Here is a 25,337-nt window from a genome sequence, read left to right on the forward strand (position 1 = left end):
ATTTACTGAGAATTTTCTTTACTTGATTTTCACAACAATCCTGTAAGGTAGATAGAAGGTCTACTATCAAATCTACTCCAATTTTACTGAGGAGGAAACAAATTCACTGAAAGTGAAGTCAACTAATTAGAAGAGCCAGTAATGAAAAAGTGTGTCTTCTGACTTCTGGGTTTACAATTGTGCGATTAAATCTTCATTTCTAATCACTGTCACCAGCAAGTTACATCTTGCTTCCAGTCCTTAGTCAGCCACCAACTGGGAGGAGGGTGAAGGAATCAAAGAAACTGACAACCATGATATTTGCAGAAATGGTGTCAACAGGTATAATGCCTCATCTAACAACACAAATTAGCATTCCCTGAGCTCACCCCATCAAGTCCATTAAAAAAAAATCAACAGCTGTTTTCATATTTATGTAGTAACCTAAAATCTTAAGACTTATTTCTAATACTTCTTTTGTACAGAATTTACACAGCTGAAAGCTTTATACTTCATGTTCTAAATGTTTTACAAGTATCAGACAGAACACTGAAAACTGTCAGTCGAGCATTTTAAACACTTCAAACTCTTTCAAAAAAGCAAGAAAACCAAGCATGGCATTAGAATTAATGTTGCAAGTTGGCTAGGATTCAGACTGTCAGGTGAAAACAACAGGATTACCTTGATCAGGAAATGTTTGACTCCTACCTAGGGCTGAACAATATCCAAAAGTTTACCAGACCTCCTTTAAGCAAGATGGTAAAATGCCCACTCAAGACCAAAAATGCTAACCACCCTTCATTTCAGCAAATGTTTTTACGTGCCTTTTGTGTGTATAACTGCTCTGATGAACTCTGGCTTTTTACCTAAGGATGTCATACACACATTTGCTCACTAGTCCTCCTCTTTTAATGGGAAGATTCTGAACATGCAATTTTTCACTCAAGTCCTCTTCCTCACTTAAAAAGCTACAGATAAAATTAATATGCCACTGTAGTAAAATCAGAAAAATAAAATAATTAAATCACTTAGAATCTATTCATCCAGAAAAACACTGTTAACATGGTCTTCCCTGGTAGCTCGGTGGTAAGGAATCTGCCTATAATGAAGGAGACACAAGAGAAATCGGTTGGATCCCTGGCTTGGGAAGATCCCCTGGAGAAGGAAATGGCAACCCACTCCGGTATTCTTGCCTGGGAAATTCCATGGACAGAAGAGCCTGGTGGGCTACAGTCTTTAGCTACAAGGCTTAGCGACTAAACATTCCAAAGTATAGACATGTAGACATTTGCTCATGCTAAGGGATTCACACATACTTTAAATTTACAAAAAGCTAACCATGCCATCTAAAACACTCATTAAAAAAAAAAAAAACAACTTAGAAGACACTTGTAATCATCTTTCCAGCTGTCACTTCTTCAACAATAAGAACGTCTAAGTACAAACCACAATACAGATCGGCAGACTCCTACCGGCAGTCAGCACTTGTATCAAAGAGTTCAATCTTTTTAAGACCTTTCATGCAATGTAAATATATATAAGACAAGCATTTACAATAAAAAGCGGTTCTCTACTAAAGAGTTTTAGAAGCATGTTGTTCCCCAGCCTCATTTTGAAACAAGTGTATCTTTTCCAGATTTTGAAAGACAGGAGAAAACAAAAATGCTGCAGGAAACTTTAGAACCCACCACACGTCCCATTTAGTGTCAGTGTTTGCTTTATCTCTTTGCTTACAGATAAACTGCCTCAAAGCACTCTTGTCCCTAGATTGTACTAAAAAACAAAACCAAAATGGGTTCGAAGTACCCTAATAAGTGCCTTAGACTATACTGGCTGGGGGCTTAAGAGCCTGAAGGTTGTGACTCCCGGCGCGGGCAAAGGATGCGCCGCCGGAGGGTCACCACGCCAGCCGGCAAGGCCTGAGGGCCAGCGTGGCACGGATGGGGGCCCGCGGCCCAGAGAGGCCGCGCAGGAGCCATCGGGACCCGGCTTCTCCACCCGCGCGCCACGTACTGGCCCCATTCGGGCCCGGCGACTAGCCAGGAGTCCCAAGTCCCGACCCCAAAGGCACCACTCGGAAAAAAAGCAGCGGGGGACCGAGGCCAGCCGGGGCCGAGGTGCCCTCCGCAGGGTTGGAACTGCCTTCGGGATGGGGGAGGGGCGCGCCATCCCGCCAGAAAACGAAGGCAGGGTTTCAGTTTTAAAGGCGCCATCCGGTCTTCCCTGCCCTCTCCCGCAGGAAGCTGCGCCCGCACGCCCGCGGCCCCTGCAGCAGTCCGGCGCCCGGGCCGCTCCGCCCTCACACTCACCAGTCCCCGGGGCCCGCCCGGCCAGCCCAGGCGCAGCTGCGAGGCGGCGGCCGAGACGCCCGAGCGCGGGCGGAGGGGTAGCGCAGCCCTGCCCGCAGGCGCACGGCGGCGGGCGGCGCCGCTTCTGGCCCTCGAGCTCCCCGGCGCTCCGCCGGGCCGGCCCCACTCCCTCCCCGCGCGCCCTACGCCCAGCCTGCGAGGCCCCGGGCCCAGGCTCCGCGGCCACACTCACCGCCGCGCTTCGCGCCTGCGCCGCACGCCTCAGGCCCGCCGAGAGGGCGGGGAGGTGACGAGGTGAGAGTGGGGGCTGGGGAGCGAGCGGCTTGGCCTCGCCTCGCTCCCGGGCTAGGAGGGACCACCGGCCTCCAGCCCCCGGGGCGGCTCGGCGGCCCGCGCCCCCTGCAGGCACCTCCGCGCCTTCGCGGGTGCCTTCCGGGAAGGGTACCGCGCGTCCCGGAAAGAGCGGGTGATTCCACCCTCTAGAATTGCTCCTGGCGAGGCTGCCGAGGGAACTCCCTCCACCACCGCCGCCCCGCTCTCCCTCCCGCCCAGAGGAAGTGGGAGCAGCAGCGCGCGCCAGACACCCTTTTCCCACCAAGTTCCTCCATGGGGACGGGCGAGAATGGTCTTGGTCGGGTTAGGCAAGGCATGTGGCATTTCAAACCCCACAGAGTGGAATGCCGCCTGTTGGGGACGAAAAGGGCAGCCGTCCGCAGTGCAGAAGGGGAAATATAAAGGATCGCGGGTCAGTCTTTATCTGAATTCCCTGCCTCAAAAAATGTTGGTGGAATGAATGTGAAATTATGGCGGATTGGATTAGATGATTTCACTTGTTCTGACCTTGAGTTTCTAGGAGCAGATGTAGAGAAGATTAAATTAAGTGAGCATAAATAAACTTGGGAACGGGGTGTGATCACGTTTAATCTTTTTGACAAAGAGTTAAGGTTGTTAGTCCAAATTTACAAATTAGTAAAGTGAGCTTGTGAGGGTGTAGAGACTAGGTTTTATTCATTAATGATTGTTAAGTGGATGATGCGGCCCTTCTGGATTATCATGTGCCCAAGGTCACTAGTAGGACTGCAGTGCGTGTTTTTTTCCTTTCATCGTGTGTGTGCTTTTCTTGGTTATCACATACTAACCAATCAATCACCAGATAATAATAATCATAGACCTTACTCTGACCCCATCAGCTAACTCCCAGGAGATAAAATCATATTTGAAAGAGACGCTAGTGTGTGAGTCTCAATTTTTACAATCTCATAACGTTATGTGTGTGCTCAGCCCAAATGAATATTTACGAATGCTGACATGGCCTGAATAAAGTACGAAGAGGTTTAGAGGCACCTTTTAATCCTAGTATAGTTAGTTACGGCACGGAATAGGGAATTGACACAGGTTTCTGGAATTTGTAAAGAACAGGGTGTTTCATTCCGCTCTCTCCCGGAGGGTTGTTTCTTGACCATATACGGTGGAGGCCACAAGGGGGTGGTATGGAACCACCTTTAACGCTCCTCTTTGCCTGCAGTGATGAAAACCAGGCGGCGGTCCTGGGAAAGAGGAGGTGGTTTTGCCTGCCAGCGTCTTGGTTCCACTAGCGTCGTGCTCTGGCCTCGAGAGCCTTTCGCGCTGGCAGCAGTTGGACATCAGCTCACTGTTGGCTAAACCGACTCTTCTGAGAACAAGCTCATAGAAAAGGTACACCACAACTAAATTTGGACTTTATTTCTTTCACCTCTTCCCTGCCTGGGACAGTAGTGTAATGAATCTATCTTTGATTTGGAGTATGTTTCTGTTTTCTATTGCCTTGTGAATAATGACGATTCCTACAGCGAGCCCCTGTTAAATAAATTACTGACAAGGAGTCTCACGCTCTGAGCATAGTTTGCCAAAAACCTGAGCACTTTATTTTTTGTAAACTTGAATATTTTCTCATATGATTCTTGGCCATTTGTATTTCTTTTGTGAATGATCAGTTATGTCCTTTGCCCATTTTTCTAAGTTTGTCTTAAAAAAAAATTAAGGTTTTAAATGTTTTATCTGAGATATATGTTACATGTGTCTCTTCCTGGTTTGTTTTTACTTTTTAATTTCTTTAATGGCACAAACATTTAAAATTGTGAAATCAAGTCTATTAATCTTTTCCAAGTTCTGTTGTTGCCTTACACTGAAATAACCTTTTCTCCTACACAAGATCTGGTTGCATTTTTTACTTTAACTTTTTAATTGATCTGTAATTTATTTTGTGAGATGTGATGTGAGATGAGGAAAACTTTTTCTCTGTCATTTCTTTTTTCTTATTTCTCTCCATTTTGTATAACAGCCTGAAATAAAATTTCTGAGAATAACTTCATCTGATGTTCAAGTAACTTCCTAAGGCATTCTAATTTCAACTGCATTAGCATCACTAGGAGGTTACTGTTAAAGTATAGAGGCCTGTGCTCTAGCCCAGGAGTGTCTAACTGGGTAAGTCTGAGATGGAGCCTGTTGTTCAGTTGCTCAGTTGTGTCTGACTCTTTGTGACCCCATGGACGCCAGGCTTCCCTGTCCTTCACCATCTCCCAGAGCTTGCTCAAAGTCATATCCATTGAGTCAGTGATGCCATCCAACCATCTCATCCTCTGTTGTCCCCTCCTCCTCCTCCCTTGAATCTTTCCCAGCATCAGGGTCTTTTCTAATGAGTCGGCTCTTTGCATCAGGTGGCTGAAGTATTGGAGCTTCAACTTCAGCATCAGTCCTTCTAATGAATATTCAGGGTTGTTTTCCTTTAGGATTGACTGATTTGATCTCCTTGCAGTCCAAGGGACTCTCAAGAATCTTCTCCAACACCACATTTCAAAAGCATCAATTGAGTTTCTAGCAAGTTCTCAGGTGATGTTGCTGCTGCTGGTGCAGGATCAGACTCAGAACCACTAGCCTTTAAGGATTTCCCCACCCAACCTCTCATTAGTTAAACAGTACAGTACTTTTCACTATTCCATAGACAGATACTGATGCTGAAGCTCCAATACTTGGGCCACATGATGCGAAGAACTGATTTATTTGAAAAGACCCAGATGCTGGGAAAGATTGAAGGCAGGAGGAGAAGGGGACCATAGAGGATTAGATGGTTGGATGGCATCACCGATTGGATGATGGGTTTGAGCAAGTTTGAGCAAGCTCTGGGAGTTGGTGCTGGACAGGGGAGCCTGTGTCCATGGGGTCACAAAGAGTCGGACATGACCGAGTGACTGAACTAGATAGGTCTAACTCTTTTCTCTTTTATGTTTCTTCTATGTTTCTTCCACCTGCAATTCCTTTCTTTTGTTTGTCCATAAGATCAAGCTCACACTTTATCTCTTTTCTGTGAAATCTTTGATTTTTCCTAGCAGAGATTTCTGATCACTCTGCTGAGATTTTATGATATTTGGTGCCTTAGTCCTCTTACCATCAAAGATGTATTTATTGTGAAAATGATGCAGCTTTAAGCTTCAAGTCTCTGCTACTGCATGAACTTCTTCTAGGATAAGGTACTTAATTTCGCATTTATAATTTTGTTCTTTTTCTTAAATTAGTCCCCCCAGTTTGCATAAGCTTCTGTCCTGACAAAATTTGACTTCACCCCTGTTTATCATATCATCTCTCCACAGGCTTTGAATTCTGGTTTTGTTATATTCCGGTCTGTTCCATTTCCCTGCTTAGCACAGTGTCTTGCATAAAGCCTCAATAAAATTATTCACTCTTTATCTACCTTATGTCCAGCTCTGTGCTAGGTACTGGGGATACAGTATGAGCAAGATGGACATGGTCATTACCTTGCTAGTCTTTGCATTAGAGGAGATAGGTAATTAAACAGCACTGGAATGTGATGACTCTCCTGTGAAGAGGCTAAGCCATGTCAAGGGAAATTGAGATTAATAAAGGATGAAAAAAGCATTTCCCCAGTAAGAAAGTATATTTGATATCCCTGGGAAGAAAACTCAATGATTGTTTAGGTCTATGGTGGGCATTACTAACGTCAACAATCTCCCAGTTTCTGGTGCTCTCTACACCAAGGCATATATTTCACCCCTCATACCACTGAATTTGGGTAGAGCCGTATAACTTGCTTTGGTCATTGAAATGTCAGTAGACTTGCTGTGTTAGTCCTACACGGAGGCAGTTCATTTCTGGTGCTTGCTTCTCTAGCCCTCTCTTCCTCTGTCTGGAGAGCTATCAGGACACAAAGCAGATGTAACGAGAGCAAGAAACACACCTTTGTTGTGTTAAGTTGATAAGTTTTGGGGATAATTTCTTATAGAAGAATCATTTTTCATCACTGACTAAGACAAGTGCTAAATTTATACACCCATTCCATTAGGTCCAAGGCTTGGGAGAGGGATCCAGGTGGTTACAAAGCTGCCTAGTGGCTGCAGAGGGGGACTTCAGGCAGAAGTCCTAACACCAGAGGGGCTCCTCAAAGGCTTCTGGGCTTGGAGGCTCCTAGCTGTGCTTGCGTGCTAAGTCATTTCAGTTGTGTCCGACTCTCTGTGACCCCATAGACTGTAGCCCGCCAGGCTCCTCTGTCCATGGAATTCTCCAGGCAAGAATACTGGAGTGGGTTGCCATGCCCTCCTTTCAGGGGACCTTCCCAACCCAGGGATTGAACCCGAGTCTCATATCTCCTGCATCGGCAGTCAGGTTCTTTACCACTAGCCCCATCTGGGAAGCCCAGTTGTACTTGAGGGTGAACCTTTCCAGAAATACTGGCCCAACCCAGCCTGGGGTCTAGCCAGAACTGTGAAGTTTGGTCAGGTGGTCACCCATCTTCTTGATGAGTTTCGCCTGCTTTTCCAGGAAGTAGCTCTCTAGGAAGTCACAAAGGTGGGAGCCTGCAGGGGCAGAGCCCAGGGCATGCAGATCTGAAACGGTGGTTCAGGTTCTTCTTGAGAGTGGCGGCTTCCATAGTGTCCTGGGTTTTACCCTACTCTTCTTGAGATGGCTTTTGCACATTCTGGAAGAGGGTGCGGCTGCCGTGCTGGTTTTGCCTTTTCAAGAGATACTTGATGTCCTTGTGCTTCTCTTGTTCAATTCATGGAAAAAGTGGCCCATATCCTCCAGAGCCACATCCTAGCAGTCAAAATATCAATAGAAGCCCAGATAGAGATGGGGTGTAGAAGGCCAGATGTAGGTTGACCAGATGGTTGATGGTGGCTTCCACCTTGGTAGAATAATTCTGATGAATCTGGGAGCTCATGGTTGATTGGTAATGAGGAATTAAGCTCAAAAAATGGTGTTGGCTGGCCCTGGTGACCAAGGATAGCTGAGTGGCTGATTCCAGAGGTTGCCACTGGAAAAAAAGGCCCGAGGGTGGTCAGAGGCTGGAACAAGAGGCCTCTCTCCGTCTATTCCATCCAAACACTGTTGAAGCAAAAGAGAGATCTGTGGGGCTGCCAAGTGCACCAAGTGTGTAGCAATCTTATCAGGCCACACTGAAAATCTATATAAATCTGTTAGAGCTGTAATTTTCTTGGAGTCTTTTCATGTAGCTCTTCTCATGTCTTATACCAAGTGGTAACAAATTCTAAATGGTGACTATGGGAGCTGCTTCTGATGCCAAAAGCTCAGCTTCTTTGTACTCCAATGCTGAATCAAATCTTGGGACAGAGTTTTGGGTGAAGTAGAAAAGGATCATTTTATTGGTTTGCCAGGCAAAGAGAGACACCCTCAAAATCATGTGTCCTTCCCTTGGGGAAGATAGTGAGAAGGTTTATATTTTCCAAGAGGTATGATCAGTTTATGGACATTCTTCTGATGGGTTCTAGTGAGGTAAGTAGGAATCAGCATTGTCAACCTTCAGGTCCAATTCATCTGGTGTCTACATGTTTGTAGGTAGGATACCATCATAATCATTAACTTCTTCCACCTAGAGAGGGTTTCAGTATGTGCAAAACAACTCAAACACATTGTTGTGTGGATCCATTTTGGGGAAACAGGTCCTTGCCCCAAGGCTGCTCTTGAATGTTTCTCCTGGTCTTATGTCTCCTCCCTTCCTTAATTAATAACTACTTGAATCTGCCCATTGGAACCCAAAGAAGGTCATGAAGGCTAAATGAAATCTATTTCCTATGATCAAAGAAGTGGGGACGGGGGCACAGAAAGGCTCTGTTCCCAGGAGCCCCACAGGGCCCTACACGGCATCACTTTTGATGATCAGGAATATCCAGAGTTTACCTGTTTCGAACTTCGATTAGTCTAAACTGACTAGCATTGCTTTTCCTGTTGGCAATGGGAGTGAAAAAATCAAAAGATATGATTATTTATAATGGTCCCTAATCACAGTAAAACACCGCCTCCTAGCAGAAGTGGTTAGGAATTCTCTGGGGTCTTCCTCAGTAGACTGTATGCTTAGTGAAGGTAAGAAATATCTGTCTCATTGACTGCTAATCTCTAAAGCTTGCCTAGCGCAGTGCTGACAGAATGATCACCTAATATTTACTGTAGGAATGAAGCACAAAAGGAAAGGATGCATGAAAAACTTTTGCAGTATAAATATTTGCACAAGGTTTAGTCCATTTTGTGTGTTCAAAGTATGTTTAATAGTAAAGATTACTTACCAGGCATTCCTCTCATATTCAATTTCCCCCTCAAATATGTTTTGAAATGTTAAATCTGTTTTGAAATAGGAAAACTGATGTGAAGTCTTAAGGGGAAGGGTAACATCAAAACAAGCTTAGCTCAGTTACCCTTAAAGCTACAAGATTTTCAGGTACTTTGAAGCCATTAAGAAAAGAAAAATGATTTAAGGAGGAACATCAAAAGGAATGAAGGTCAGGATTTTTCTGTGCTTCACAGATGTAAAATCCCTTTGAGAATTTTTATGGATTGTGTATCATTGATTTACTCATAAAAATGATGAGGTTTGGCATATTCAAAGGGTAGTTTACTTGGAGAGTAATCTCACTTAAATTTATTGTTTCCATTTTTAATCTGATGTCTTTTGGATGTTTTTCTTGACTTTTATAGATTTTCCAAATGTATATAAGAATAGAGAGAAGAATAAATGTACCTTCATATACTCATCATCCCATTTTCAACAATTACCAAACCATACACTACTTGTCTTTTCTTTTTTCCTTTGGTTGTCCTGCCTTCTCTCCCTCCTTTTTTTTTCCTTTTTCAAGCTTTTTGAGGAAATCCCAGGTATTTTACTCCTATACAATTCTCTATAAAATATGGACATCTTCTTATGTAAACACATTTCATTTTCATACCTAACAAAAAGAACAGTTATTCCTTAATGTCATCAAGGACACAGATTTCTGTCTCACACATGTCCTTTTTTTCAATTGGTTGAAAAACAAGATCGAAGCAAGGTCTATAGTCAAGCCTACTTGTCATGTTTTTTAGGTACGATTAACCTGGAAAACCCCACTTCCCACTTTTTTACTTTTGTTGATTATGGAAGATGAACTTACATTTTTTAAAATTTTCAAATATTATAAATTTTGTTATAAATATAATCCCCAAAATTTGCACTTTAAGGAATTTTGCATCTCTTAGTCTTTGCTAGCTTACAAAAAGAAGGGAGACTCACAAAACAAAACAGCCAGGCTTATGGGGTGTGAGGGAGAAACTTGTGAGCTTTTGTTAATTTATCTGGCTCTGTAATATTAAACTGATTGAAAGGTCTCATTTTTCAAGGAAAAATGAAACATTATTGAGTACAACTAAGTAATTCAGTGGAGGAGGAAATGGCAACCCACTCCAGTATTCTTGCCTGGGAAATCCCATGGACAGAGGAGTCTGGAGGGCTATAGACCATGGGGTTGTGAGGGTCGGACATGACTTAGCAACTAAACAACAACAAGTGATTCAGTCACATTTTCTAAGCTTATCACTATTAACATTTCTTGTTTCTTTGGCTAATTAATTTTTATTTCTGTAAGGGCCTCTGAAAATTAGAGGTTAAAATTAAAATCATTGAGACTGAGATTTTCAGTTCCCTGTATACATATATCTAACCTTCTTCCTTATGAACAAAACCCCGACTTGAGACAGAAATGCGTCCAACTTAAAAACTGCTTTCCAAACAATATGGTTCCTCAGAAAACTAAAAATAGAATGACCATATGATCCAGCTATCCCACTCTTGGGAATATGCCTGGACAAAACTATAACTCGAAATTATACATGCACCCTATGTTCATAGCAGTACTATTCACAATAGCCAAAACATAGAAACAATGTCTTAAATGTCTATCCACGATGAGTGAATGAAGAAGTGATACCTATCTATATGTATATCTAGATATACAACAGAGACATCACTTTGCTGACAGAAGTCCGTATAGTCAAAACTATGGTTTTTCCAGTAGTCATGTATGGATGTGAGAGTGGGACCATAAGGAAGGTTGAGCACTGAAGAATCGATGCTTTTGAACTGTGGTTCTGGAGAAGACTCTTGAGAGTCCCTTGGACTGCAAGGAGATCAAAACAGTCCATCCTAAAGGAAATCAACCCTGAATACTCATTGGGACTGATGCTGAAGCTGAAGCTCCAGTACTTTGGCCATCTGATCAGAAGAGCCGACTCATTAGAAAAGACCCTGATGCTGGGAAAGATTGAAGGCAGGAGAAGGGGACAATAGAGGATGAGATGGTTAGATGGCATCACTGACTCAATGGACAAGAGTTTGAGCAAGCTCCAGAAGATGGTGAAGGACAGGGAAGCCTGGCATGCTGCAATCCATGGGGTCACAGAGAGTCAGACACAACTGAGCAACTGAATAGCAACAAATATATATATATATATATATATATATATACATACATACATACACATACACAATGGAATATTACTCAGCCATAAAAAGAATGAAACAATGCCATTTGCAGCAACATGGATGGACCTTGAGATTATTATACTTAGTGAAATCAGTCCAAGGCAAATATGATACCAGTTAAATGTGGAGTCTAAAAAATAATACAAAGGAGTCAACATACAAAACAGAAACAGATTCACAGACATAGAAAACAAACTTACGGTTACTAAAGGGCAAAGGGACAGGGGGAGGGGTAAATTAGAATGGGATTAACAGATATAAACTACTATGCTTAAAATAGACAGGCAATAAGGATTTTCAGGGAATGGTATTCAATATCTTATAACCTATAATGCACAGGGAACCATATTCAATATCTTATAACCTATAATGGAAAATAATCTACAACAATATAATTGAATCATTTTTCCATACCCTGAAACTAATATTATAAATCACCTATACATCAATAAAAATTTTTTGCTGAATTCTTTGAAGAGAAATTCCCCAGCTATTGCTGTATTGCTGTTTGTTTCTTTTTTTAGTTCAGTTAGTGCTTGCTTTATATATTTAGGTGCTCTGATATTTGGTACATAAATATTTAATATTGCTGTGTCCTCCTGATGAATTGACCCTTTTGTCTTTATATAATAACTGTTTTGTCTCTTTTGACTGTTTTTAGCTTAGAATCTTGGAGAAGGCAATGGCACCCCACTCCAGTACTCTTGCCTGGAAAATCCCATGGACAGAGGAGCCTGGTGGGCTGCAGTCCATGGGGTCGCTGAGAGTTGGACACAACTCAGTGACTTCACTTTCACTTTTCACTTTCATGCATTGGAGAAGGAAATGGCAACCCACTCCAGTGTTCTTGCCTAGAGAATCCCAGGGACGGCGGAGCCTGGTGGGCTGCCGTCTATGGGGTCGCACAGAGTCAGACATGACTGAAGCGACTTAGCAGCAGCAGCAGCAGCTTAGAATCTATTTTTTCTAGAATTTGTCTCTGCTTTTTTTTTTTTTTTTGATTGCTGTTTGTTTAGAATATCTTTTTCCATCTCTCACTTTCAGTCTTTGTGTGTCCTTAAGGCTAAACTGACTGGTTTTAGAAAAGGCAGAGGAACCAGAGATCAAATTGCCAACATCCGCTGGATCATGGAAAAAGCAAGAGAGTTCCAGAAAAACATCTATTTCTGCTTTATTGACTATGCCAAAGCCTTTGACTGTGTGGATCACAATAAACTGTGGAAAATTCTGAAAGAGATGGGAATACCAGACCACCTGACCTGCCTCTTGAGAAATCTGTATGCAGGTCAGGAAGCAACAGCTAGAACTGGACATGGAACAACAGACTGGTTCCAAATAGGCAAACGAGTACATCAGGCTGTATATTGTCACCCTGCTTCTTTAACTTATATGCAGAGTACATCATGAGAAACGCTGGACTGGAAGAAACACAAGCTGGAATCAAGATTGCCGGGAGAAATATCAATAACTTCAGATATGCAGATGACACCACCCTTATGGCAGAAAGTGAAGAGGAACTAAAGAGCTTCTTGATGAAAGTGAAAGAGGAGAGTGAAAAAGCTGGCTTAAAGCTCAACATTCAGAAAATGAAGATCATGGCATCTGGTCCCATCACTTCATGGGAAATAGATGAGGAAACAGTGGAAACAGTGTCAGACTTTATTTTTGGGGGCTCCAAAATCACTGCAGATGGTGACTGCAGCCATGAAATTAAAAGACGCTTACTCCTTGGAAGAAAAGTTATGACCAACCTAGATAGTATATTCAAAAGCAGAGACATTACTTTGCTGACTAAGGTCTGTCTAGTTAAGGCTATGGTTTTTCCAGTAGTCATGTATGGATGTGAGAGTTGGACTGTGAAGAAGGCTGAGCGCTGAAGAATTGATGCTTTTGAACTGTGGTATTGGAGAAGACTCTTGAGAGTCCCTTGGACTGCAAGGAGATCCAACCAGTCCATTCTGAAGGAGATCAGCCCTGGGATTTCTTTGGAAGGAATGATGCTAAAGCTGAAACTCCAGTACTTTGGCCACCTCATGAGAAGAGTTGACTCATTGGAAAAGACCCTGATGCTGGGAGGGATTGGGGGCAGGAGGAGAAGGGGACGACAGAGGATGAGATGGCTGGATGGCATCACGGACTCAATGCACGTGAGTCTGAGTGAACTCCGGGAGATGGTGATGGACAGGAAGGCCTGGCTTGCTGCGATTCATGGGGTCGCAAGGAGTCGGACACGACTGAGCGACTGAACTGACTAACTGACTGAAGGCTAAACTGAAACTCTTTGTGTAGCACATCACTGGGTTTCTTTTATCCATTCATACCTTCCATGTCTTTTTTTGGGGGGAGCGGTGGGACTGTGGCTCTTAGAATCTCAGTTTCCTGAACAGGGATCAAACTCAAACCATAGCAGTGAAAGCCTGGAATCCTAACCATTAGGTCACCAGGGGACTCCCATTCCATGTCTTTTGATTGGAGCATTTAATCCATTCTGTTGACAGTAGTTCTTGATAGGTGGGGACTTCCTATTTCCATTTTGTTAATTGTTTTCTGAATTTCTGTAGATCCTTTGTTCCTTGAGTGCTCTCTTGCTGTCTTCTATTGTGATTTGATAACTATGACAGTAGGCTTTGACTCCTTTATTATGATTGTCTGTGTATCTACTACAGGTTTTTCCTTTGTGGTTACTGTAAGGCTTACAAAAAATATCATATAGTTATAACATTTTATTTTTAAGTGAGAATTATTATTTACAGAATGCATATTATGTGCCTGTGTGTGTGCTACTCATTGGGAAGTACAAAGTAGAATAAAAGAAAGCCCCCAGTCATGAGAAACTGTCTGGGTTAGACAAATCTGAGCTGGGGAGTGCAGGGCAGACAGGGCTTCTTGGAAGATTAGTAGGAATCAGCCATGTTACAAAGATGGGGATGTTTGTTGGCCAGAAGAAATACATATACAAAGGAGAAGAGAAACAACAGATTTGGTTTTTCTGGGATAAAGTATAAAATTTGAAGTTGAATGTGTTTTTAGACTGGATAAATGGACAGGGACCAGGTCCAGGAGGGTTTTGTTTGTCTTGATAAGGAGCTTAGACATTATCCTGTAGCCAGGAGGAAGCCATTGATAAGCAGTAGCATAAACATCAGATTTGCATTTTAATGGTAGCTTCTAGCAACAACAGTATGAAATAAGGCTTGCTTCCCAGGAGGTAGAGAAAACAGTTAGAAGCTGTATTATTCTAGGTGGTAGATGATAAAGACTTTGAAACAAAGGACAGTGTTAAGGACAGAGGAAGTGGACAAATTCAAGGAGTATTTAAGAGGTAAATTTGTCAGAACATGGTGATAGGATGTTTGGAGATGAAAAAGTGGAAATAATATAGAATGAGTTTCCAGTGTCTGCCTTGTGTGGCTGATTAAATGGTAGATTAACTGGCACAGAGAATGCAGAAAGGGGAGCAAGTGTGCTGGCAACAGAGAATGAATTGGGTTTTGATATTGCTAAAACCTAGAGGAAATCAACCCTGATTATTGGAAGGACTGATGCTGAAGCTGAAGCTCCAATACTTTGGCCACGTGATGTGAAGAGCCTACTCATTGGAAAACTGATGCTGGTCTAAATTGAGGGCAGGAGGAGAAGGGCACAACAGAGGACGAGATGGTTGGATGGCATCATCAATTCAATGGACATGAGTTTGAGCAAATTCCGGAAAATAGTAAAGGATAGGGAAGGCTGGTCATATGTCATATGCATATCTGAGGTTATTGATATTTCTCCCAGCAATCTTGATGCCAGCTTGTGCTTCCTCCAGCCCAGCGTTTCTCATGATGTACTCTGCATAGAAGTTAAAGAAGTAGGGTGACAATATACAGCCTTGACGTGCTCCTTTTCCTATTTGGAACCAATCTGTTGTTCCATGTCCAGTTCTAGCTATTGCTTCCTGACCTGCATACAGATTTCTCAAGAGGCAGGTCAGGTGGTCTGGTATTCCCATCTCTTTCAGAATTTTCCACAGTTTATTGTGATCCACACAGTCAAAGGCTTTGACATAGTCAATAAAGCAGAAATAGATGTTTTCCTGGAACTCTCTTGCTTTTTCCATGATCCAGCAGATGTTGGTAATTTGATCTCTGGTTCCTCTGCCTTTTCTAAAACCAGCTTGAACAACTGGAAGTTCATGATTCACCTACTGCTGAAACCTGGGTTGGAGAATTTTGAGCATTACTTTACTAGCATGTGAGATGAGTACAATTGTGCGGTAGTTTGAGCATTCTCTGGCATTGCCTTTCTTAGGGATTGGAATGAAAACTGACCTTTTCCAGTCTTGTGGCCACTGCTGAGTTTTCCAGATTTGCTGGCATATTGAGTGCAGCACTTTCACAGCATCATCTTTCAGGATTTGAAATAGCTCAACTGGAATTCCATCGCCTCCACTAGCTTTGTTCGTAGTGATGCTTTCTAAGGCCCACTTGACCTCACGTTCTAGGATGTCTGGCTCTAGGTCAGTGATCACACCATCATGATTATCTGGGTCATGAAGATCTTTTTTGTACAGTTCTTCTGTGTATTCTTGCCACCTCTTCTTAATATCTTCTGCTTTTGTCAGGTGCATACCATTTCTGCCCTTTATTGAGCCTATCTTTGCATGAAATGTTCCCTTGGAATCTCTAATGTTCTTGAAGAGATCTCTAGTCTTTCCCATTCTGTTGTTTTCCTCTATTTCTTTGCATTGATCGCTGAGGGAGGCTTATTATCTCTCCTTGCTATTCTTTGGAACTCTGCATTCAGATGCCTATGTCTTTCCTTTTCCCCTTTCCTTTTTGCTTCTCTTCTTTTCACAGCTATTTGTAAGGCCTCCCCAGACAGCCATTTTTCTTTTTTGCATTTCTTTTCCATGGAGATGGTCTTGATCCCTGTCTCCTGTACAATGTCACGAACCTCCGTCCATGGTTCATCAGGCACTCTATCAGATCTAGTCCCTTAAATCTATTTCTCACTTCCACTGTATAATCATGAGGGATTTGATTTAGGTCATACCTGAATATTCTAGTGGTTTTCCCCACTTTCTTCAATTTCAGTCTGAATTTGGCCATAAGGAGTTCATGATCTGAGCCACAATCAGCTCCCGGTCTTGTTTTTGCTGACTGTATAGAGCTTCTCCATCTTTGGCTGCAAAGAACATAATCAATCTGATTTTGATGTTGACCATCTTATTATGTCCATGTGTAATGTCTTCTCTTGTGTTGTTGGAAGAGGGCGTTTGCTATGATCAGTGCGTTCTCTTGGCAAAACTCTATTAGTCTTTGCCCTGCTTCATTCCATATTCCAAGGCAAATTTGCCTGTTATTCCAGGTGTTTCTTGACTTCCTACTTTTGCATTGCAGTCCCCTATAATGAAAAGGACATCTTTTTTGGGTGTTAGTTCTAAAACGTCTTGTAGGTTTTCATAGAACCGGTCAACTTCAGCTTCTTCAGTGTTACTGGTTGGGGCATAGGCTTAGATTACTGTGATATTGAATGGTTTGCCTTAGAAACAAACAGAGATCATTCTGTCATTTTTGAGATTGCATCCAAGTACTGCATTTTGCTCTCTTTTGTTGACTATGAGGGCTACTCCATTTCTTCGAAGAGATTCCTGCCCACAGAAGTAGATACAATGGTCATCTGAGTTAAATTCACCCATTCCAGTCCATCTTAGTTCACTGATCCCTAGAATGTCGATGTTCACTCTTGCCATCTCCTGTTTGACTACTTCCAATTTGCCTTGATTCATGGACCTGACATTCCAGATTCCTATGCAATATTGCTCTTTACAGCATCGGACCTTGCCTTTATCACCAGTCACATCCACCATCCCTTCATTCTTTCTGGAGTTATTTCTCCACTGATCTCCAGTAGCATATTGGGCACCTACCGACCTGGTGAGTTCCTCTTTCAGTATCCTATCATTTTGCCTTTCCATACTGTTCATGGGGTTATCAAGGCAAGACTATTGAAGTGGTTTGCCATTCCCTTCTCCAGTGGACCACATTCAGTCAGACCTTTCCACAATGACCCGCCCATCTTGGGTGGCCCCACAGGGCATGGCTTAGTTTCATTGAGTTGGACAAGGCTGTGGTCCATGTGATTAGATTGACTAGTTTTCTGTGATTATGGTTTCAGTGTGTCTGCCCTCTGATGCCCTCTCTCAACACCTACTGTCTTACCTGGGTTTCTCTTACCTTGGACATGGGGTATCTCTTCACGGCTGTTCCAGCAAAGCATAGCTGCTGCTCCTTACCTTGGATGAGGGGTATCTCCTCACGGCTGCCCCTCCTGACCTTGAATGTGGAGTAGCTCCTCTTGGCCCTCCCCATGTGCAGCCGCCACTCCTTGGATGTGGGGTTGCTCCTCTCGGCTGCCTCCCCTGATCTCGGGCGTGCAGTAGCTCGTCTCGGCTGCCATCCCTGACCTGCAACGGACCTCACAGAAGCGTGGCCAAGAGGAGCTACCCCTCTACCAAGGTCAGGGGTGGTGACTGAGAGTGCCAGGCTGCATCGGCACAAAAGCGGCCAAGAGAAGCTCCCCACGTCTGAGGTCAGGGGCAGCAGCCGAGACGAGCTACCCCACGTCCGAGGACTTGGTCTGGAGATACACATATGCTCAGCATTCAAAGTTATGGCTTATCCATGTACCATGAGAGGTGCTATCTCAGATTTATTCATTCCTGGATTTTTTGCCATTAACACACTCAGAAACTTGTTGCAAGTGATGGAAATCTGAATTTAATTTTAATTTTAGGCACTAGAATATTGGCTCACAGCAAGTGGAAGAGGAGGATCCAACTTATGGCCACCCCAGAGAGAGAGGCCAACAGTATTTTAGAACCTGGAAAATAGATACACAGGGCTTAACAAACCACAGAAAGCTGATTTCTGTCAATGTTCATGGAACAGAGATCATCAGGGTCACACCTGGAGTTAAACAAAGTTGTTTGGTTCGCTGTGGCAAGGGAGAGCACACCCCAGAGGAGTCTTGGAAGCATCTCAGTAAGGGATAATTGGGAAAGACTTTTTTTTTAATTGGTGGATAATTACTTTACAATCTTGTGATGGTTTTTGCCATACACAAACAGGAATCGGCCATAGGCATACGTGTGACCCTTCCTTCTTGAATTCCTCTCCCACCTCCCTCCCTACCCCATCCCTCCAAGTTGTCACAGAGCACCAGCTTTGTGCCCTGTGTCATACATCAAGCTCTCACTGGTTATCTATTTTACGTATGACAATATGTATGTTTCAATTCTTTTCTCTCAAATTGTCCCAACCTCTCCTCCCACTGAGCCCAAAAGTCTGTTCTTTATGTTTGTGTCTCCTTTGGTGCCCTGCACAGAGGATTGCCCATACCATCTTTATAGATTCCATATATAGGTGTTAATATACAATATTTGTCTTTCTCTTTCTGACTTACTTCACTCTGTATAACAGGCTCTAGGATCACACACCTCATCAGAACTGACTGAAATGCATTCCTTTTCATAGCTGAGTAATATTCCATTGTGCATATGTACCACAACTTCTTTATCCATTCATCTGTTGATGTATGTCCAGGTTGCTTCCATGTCCTAGCTATTGTAGGTAGTGCTGCAGTGAATATTGGGGTACATTTGTCTTTTTCAATTCTGGTTTCCTCAGGGTATATGCCCAGTTATAGGATTGCTGGGTCACATGGTAGTTTTATTCCTAGTTTTTTAAGGAATCTCCATACTGTTCTCCATAGTGGTGGTTTCAGTTTGCATTCCCACCAGGAAAGAATTCTTATAGAGTTGGGTTTTTGCTGCATGATTCTGAGGAGGGATGTGAACTGCCATTTCTGGATGAGATATTGTTGAGAAATGGGGACATTTCAGTAATTGGATATCTCAGAAATCTTTCTTCCAAAAACTGAAAGAAAAAAGCAGACCGGGAATATCATTGGTAGGAAAGCACTTAGAAGAAAAGATGGTTAGTTGTTCTGTGGCATGGCCTTATATAGAAATGCTGTTTAGATAACCTTGTTCACGTCCCTTGGAAACATTGTTTATGTTCTGGAGTGATATCACAGTCTGATTGCCAACAGGACTGTTTTTCACTTTCTCAGATCTAACTGCCTCTAAGAGGGTAATTTCAAGGAGCAAGCCAGTTTTCACAGCAGCATCCTGGGAAAGCTCAAATTAAGCACAACAGGCACAGGTATGAGTGGGACTGAAAATATGAGAATGTCTATATGAACATGAATGTTTACATAAGAAGCCAGTGAAGACCTTGTTATGGACTGAAAACTTGTGTTCCCCGCTTAGGACTTCCCTGGTGGCTCAGATGGTCAAGCCTGCAATGCGGGAGACCTGGGCTCGATCCCTTGGGTTGGGAAGATCCTCTGGAGAAGGAAATGGCAACCCACTCCAGTACTCTTGCCTGGAAAATCCCATGGACGGAGGAGCCTGGTGGGCTACAGTCCATGGGGTCGCAAAGAGTCAGACACAACTGAGCAACTGCTTCACTTCTAAAATCATATGTTATTAGTAAGTCCTAACCCACAATATGATATTGTTAGTAGGTAGGGCCTTTTGGAAGTGATTCAGTCATGAGAGTGGAATCTTCATCTTTGGGGTTAGTGTCAAAGAGGGCTCTCTTGTCCATCCTTCCACACAGTGTGAGAAAACAGTTTATCTATGAAGCAGGAAGCAGGCTCTCACCAGATACCAAATCTGCTGGCATTTTTTTTTTTTTAAAGGAGAACCACCACTTTATTTTGAATAGTAAACAAAACTCTATTTATAAGATGATAAACAAACCTTCCCTCAGTTTCTTCACAGTTAGTCCAAAGAACAAAGCCTCTGACTTAACTAGAATTTACATTTAATCTTAAATCTTCTAAAATCCATTCATGTCAACTTTGGAATTTTAATCTTGCCTGATACTATGAAATGGGGGCAAACCTTGATGGATGGTCAAATTCCTAATTTTTGTTGTTCAGCCATTTCTTAACCTTGCTCTCAGATTCTGTACATTCCAGGGTGTTCCGTAGAAATTTGTAATAAACTTCCGAGATGAAGAGGAATTTCTTGCTGTTTATTTGCCTGACATCTTCGCTTGTGTTCATCTCTTAAACAAAAAATATGCTACAAAAATGCCTACAAGTTCAGCTACCTTCAAGATCTTTGGCAGTGGATCCATACTCTGTGCCATCCTGGGGTGTGTCCTTGTGGGGCTCTGCTAGCATCTTGATCTAGACTTCCCAGCCTCCAGAAATGTGAGAGACAAATGTTGGTTGTTTAAAGCATTCAGTCTGCAGTACCTTTGTTATAGTAGCCTGACTGGACTAAGACAAACCTCTAGAACTTTTTCTGTTCTTTGCATGTTGTTTTTGTCGTTCAGTTGCTCAGTCATGTCTGACTCTTTGTGACCACATGGACTGCAGCATACCGGCTTCCCTGTCTTTCAAGGTCTCCTGGAGTCTGCTCAGACTCATGTCCATTGAGTTGATGATGCCATCCAACCATCTCATCCTCTGTCACCCCCCTTCTCCTCTTACCCTCAATCTTATCCAGCATCAGGGTCTTTCCTAATGAGTCGGCTCTTTGCATCAGGTGGCCAAGGTATTAGAGCTTCAGCTTCTTTACATAGCCAGGCTCCAATTCACTGGCCCAATAGAAGACTGAAAAAATTTACTCCTCAGAAAGGTTGACTCAGAGACTGGATTTGGAAACATGGGAAACAGCAAAGGAAGGGAGGTCCTACTGAGAGTGGGCACTGAGGGAAAGTTTGCAGAGTTAATGGTTAGACTCCAGCCTCTTTCCCTCACACAGCTGTCAGGAGATTGATTTTCAGGCTTAGAAATGGGATGGTTCTTCTCTTGGGAAAAAGGAAAACAAACAGATGTTGGCAGTAGAGAACATGAGCATCCAGGGAAATAGCTGCTTTCCAGCCTGATTACTTTATAGTGAAGCCCACACTTAGCTTCCAACTAGCTTTTTCATGCTTTACTCTTACATATGGATGGCACCCAAGGACCGTGAGAGATTTGGGAAAAGTATTTAACATGAAAGAGAAAATAAAGGAAACATTTAAAAAATTTAGAAGAAAAGAGATAATCCAAGGAGCAAAACATGACATTGAATCTATGAAGGGAGGGAAAAAATATTCTTAAAAGGAATATTCATCAGTTAAGGAAGAGCTTTTGGAAGATAAAAAGGTATTAGTTAAACTAAAAAAACATTTCTGTATTGAATTATAGTTAATTTGTAGTATTAGTTTCAGGAGTATAACATAATGATTTGATATTTTAATAAATTATACTCCACTTAAAGTTATTATAAAATAATGGCTATAATTCCTTATGCTGTAGAAAAAAAAATTCTATTAAGTGAATAGAAGCTTTGGGAGATAAAGTTGAAGACATCTTCAAAGTAGGAAAAAAGAGAACTGAAGACAGAAAATATAAGCAAATAAAATCATTTGAGCAGGTCCAATATCCAAATAACAGAGTTCCAAAAAGAATAGAAAAGAGAGAAGTTAATCAAGGGGAAAAAATAAAGGCGATTTCTCAGAAGAGAAGTGCATGAATCTTCAGATTGAAAGGGTTTGCTGAATGCCTAGCAAAATGAATGAAACAAACCAAACAAAAGCATCGTGAGGTTTTAGAATACTGTGATTAAAGAGAAGAGTCTAAAACTCTGAGTTTGGGAGGGGAACAGATCACATACAGAGGAGAGGAAAGCTGGCCCACAGTAAAGCAAGGCCTTCAAAATTCCAAGGAAAAATGGAATCTAATCTAGAATTCTACACCATATTACCAATCAAATGTGAGGGTAGAAGATAAAGACTTCAGAATCCTTATGGCAATGTGCTCTTCTTCAAAAGCTCTAGAGAACGCACTCCATTAAAGTAAGTAAATCCGAAAGGAATATAAGGACCTCAGTAAATACATAAGGACACAACATAAGAGAAAGGTGTGAGTTCCCAGGATGATGGGGAAAAATCCCAGAGTACTGTAATGTAGCAGGCAGGCTTAGGGTAAAAATAACCCAGATAGAGCAGGAAGGTGGAGGGTTCCAGACATGTCTACATTTAAAAATTAATAAGTAAGTAGTACTCTACCCAGTAGACTACCAGCTATCTTTTAAAGGAGTTGTGACACAGAACTTGAAAGGAATTAGAAGGTTATGCCTAATGAAGCATTTAACTCCAAGGAAAATTATAAGCTCATGAGAAAGGAAATGGCTCAGATGAGAGTCACAGTTATTTACAATGTTGTTATAAATGATAAATATTTAGCCAAAAATCTGTATTAGGGAGTGTGTGTGTGTGTGTGTGTGTGTGTGTGTGTGTGTGTGGGAAGTCATTCCCTGGAAATAGATGGAGAAGCAAGAGATCTAAACACTTGTGATTAAGAGTAGAATGCCAATAAAAAATAACTGAATCTGAAAAATGAAGTTCCCCTATAATTGTGCTGTTTAGAAATACAGAGAGAAAAAAAAGAAGCTATTAAAAAAAAATACATAGGAAAGCATCAGGTCCAAAAAAGTTGGATTGCTTTGGGGCCAGAAACTGGGTATGGGGAGGGCTGAAGCAGGCGACTAGTTATATTAGACGCCTAATAAAACAATTTAACTTAAAAATGTGCACATGTATTACTTTGATATAAGTAAAACATTATTTTGAAAATCATAATAACTGAGAAAGGAAGGTGGTTAGGTGCTCTCTCTCTCCTGTTTCCTCTCTATGCAACTGCATTGTTTCCCGCACTGTGAATCAGTTATGAGTGTGGAGTGAGAGGCAGGGGGATGGAGGAGTTAGGGAGAGGTGTGGCTACTAGCAGACACATCTTAGCTAGAGATGGCTCCTAGCAGTTCTCATTATTCTCTAGCACGGCTAATTTAGAGCAAAGGATTCTTCCTCCCAACTCTAGTATAAGGATGACCTATATTTTTTTCTCCATTACTCTCCTCTGTGTCTGTGACATTTAGTTCAGTGTCTTTCGGACCTTTCCTCCCAGTGCAGGTACACCTGATGAATATGGAAAATTTGTAAAAAAAAAATACAGATTTTATTTGCTTGTATTTGCAAATATATTTCATTTTTCAGAACAACTTGGAACCTCATAATGCTTTCCAGTGATAGCAGTTGCTACTACTGTTTTGGTAAGGAGATAAAAGAAAACAAGTAGATTAATGATTAGTTTTCTGATACATATTAACAAAAGCATCTCACTTATGTGATACTACATTTCAGTGTAGTGGTGATCCCTTGTGGGCAGGAATTGGTCTTTGCTTACTCACCTAGCATCTTGTCGCTCAGTTGCTAAGTCATGTCTGACTGTTTGTGACCCCGTGGACTGCAGCACTCCAGGCTTCCCTGTCTTTCACTATCTCCCAGAGTTTGCTCAAACTCATGTCCATTGAGTTGATGATGCCATCCAACCATCTCATCCTCTGTCACCCCCGTCTCCTCCTGCCCTCAATCTTTCCCAGCATCAGGGTCTTTTCCAGTGAGTTGGCTGTTCACATCAGGTGCCCTAAAAGTATTGGGGCTTCAGCTTTAGCGTCAGTCCTTCCAATGAATACTCAGGGTTGATTCTTTTAGGGTTTGATCTCCTTGTTGTCCAAGGGACTCTCAAGAGTCTTCCCCAGCACCACAGTTGGAAAGCATCAACTCTTTGGCACTCAGCCTTCTCTACGGTCCAACTTTCACATCTGTACAGGACTACTGGAAAAACCATAGCTTTGACTATGTGGACCTTTGTTGGCAAAGTGATTTCTCTGCTTATTAATATGCTGTTTAGATTTGTCATAGCTTTTCTTCCAAGGAGCAAGCGTCTTTTAACTTCATGGCTGCAGTCACCATCCGCAGTGATTTTGGAGCCCAAGGAAATGAAGTCTGTCACTCTTTACCATTTTTCCCCATCTATATGCCATGAAGTGATGGGACTGGATGCCATGACCTTTGTTTTTTGAATGTTGAGTTTTAAGCCCGCTTTTTCTCTCTCCTCTTTCACTTTCATCAAGAGGCTCTTTAGTTCCTCTTGCTTTCTACCATAAGGGTGGTGTCATCTGCATATCTGAGGTTATTGATATTTCTCTCTGCCATCTTGATTCCAGCTTGAGCTTCATCCAGCCTGGCATTTCACATAACGTTAAATGCATATAAGTTAAATAAGCAGAGTGACAATATACAGTCCTGACATACTCCTCTCCCAATTTTGAACCAGTCCATTGGTTCAACTTAATGAAATTATGAGCTGTGCTGTGTAGGGCCACCCAAGATGGATGGGTCATAGTGGAGAGTTCTGACAAAACGTGTTCTACTGGAGAAGGGAATGGCAAACCATTTCAGCATTCTTGCTTTGAGAACCCCATGAACGAACAATCTGAGCAGATCATAATTCTGTTCCTCTCCCTTTAATATTTCTTTCTTTTTTTTTACCTTTTGGCTAAACCGTGTGGCATGTGGAACTTCCTCAATGAAGGATTGAACGCGTGACTCCTGCAATGGAAGTGCAGAGTCTTACCCACTGGACCACCAGGGAGGTCTCTATTTAATATTTCTAATAGAGTTAACTGTGGAAAATTCTGAAAGAGATGGGAATACCAGACCACCTGACCTTCCTCTTGAGAAACCTATATGCAGGTCAGGAAGCAACAGTTAGAACTGGACATGGAACAACAGACTGGTTCCAAATAGGAAAAGGAGTAAGTCAAGGCTGTATATTGTCACCCTGCTTCTTTAACTTCTATGCAGAGTACATCATGAGAAACGCTGGGCTGGAAGAAGCACAAGCTGGAATCAAGATTGCTGGGAGACATATCAATAACCTCAGATATGCAGATGACACCACCCTTATGGCAGAAAGTGAAGAGGAACTAAAAGCCTCTTGATGAAAGTGAAAGAGGAAAGTGAAAAAGCTGACTTAAAGCTCAACATTCAGAAAATGAAGATCATGGCATCTGGTCCCATCACTTCATGGGAAATAGATGGGAAAACAATGGAAACCATGTCAAGCTTTATTTTTTTGGACTCCAAAATCACTGCAGATGGTGATTGCAGCCATGAAATTAAAAGATGCTTACTCCTTGGAAGGAAAGTTATGACCAACCTAGAGAGCATATTCAAAAGCAGAGACATTACTTTGCCAACAAAGGTCTGTCTAGTCAAGGCTATGGTTTTTCCAGTGGTCATGTATGGATGTTAGAGTTGGACTGTGAAGAAAGCTGAGTGCCAAAGAATTGATGC

At 42.3% G+C, this 25,337-nt stretch overlaps 1 protein-coding gene and 1 long non-coding RNA gene across 5 annotated transcripts in view; one reads left to right on the plus strand and one right to left on the minus strand.

Annotated features, from left to right (window-relative positions):
• ZNF639 (zinc finger protein 639) overlaps positions 1–2,551 on the minus strand; it is a 21,188-nt gene extending 18,637 nt beyond the window's left edge. For 2 of the 4 annotated variants that reach the window (XM_027958186.3, XM_042234208.2), the window contains exon 1: positions 2,521–2,551. The gene's annotated coding sequence lies outside the window, so the exon portion shown is untranslated. Of the gene's footprint in view, positions 1–2,288 lie in introns of all 4 variants that reach the window. The other 2 variants (XM_027958196.3, XM_060393453.1) reach the window with 1 other exon arrangement.
• On the plus strand, positions 2,281–22,320 carry LOC132657186 (uncharacterized). The gene is made up of 3 exons (XR_009594980.1): positions 2,281–2,582; positions 3,814–3,983; positions 19,207–22,320. It is a non-coding gene; the product is annotated as an uncharacterized LOC132657186 (long non-coding RNA).
• Positions 22,321–25,337: the final 3,017 nt, after the last annotated feature.

Source organism: Ovis aries, chromosome 1 (assembly GCF_016772045.2).
Source record: "Ovis aries strain OAR_USU_Benz2616 breed Rambouillet chromosome 1, ARS-UI_Ramb_v3.0, whole genome shotgun sequence".
NCBI lineage: Eukaryota > Metazoa > Chordata > Mammalia > Artiodactyla > Bovidae > Ovis > Ovis aries.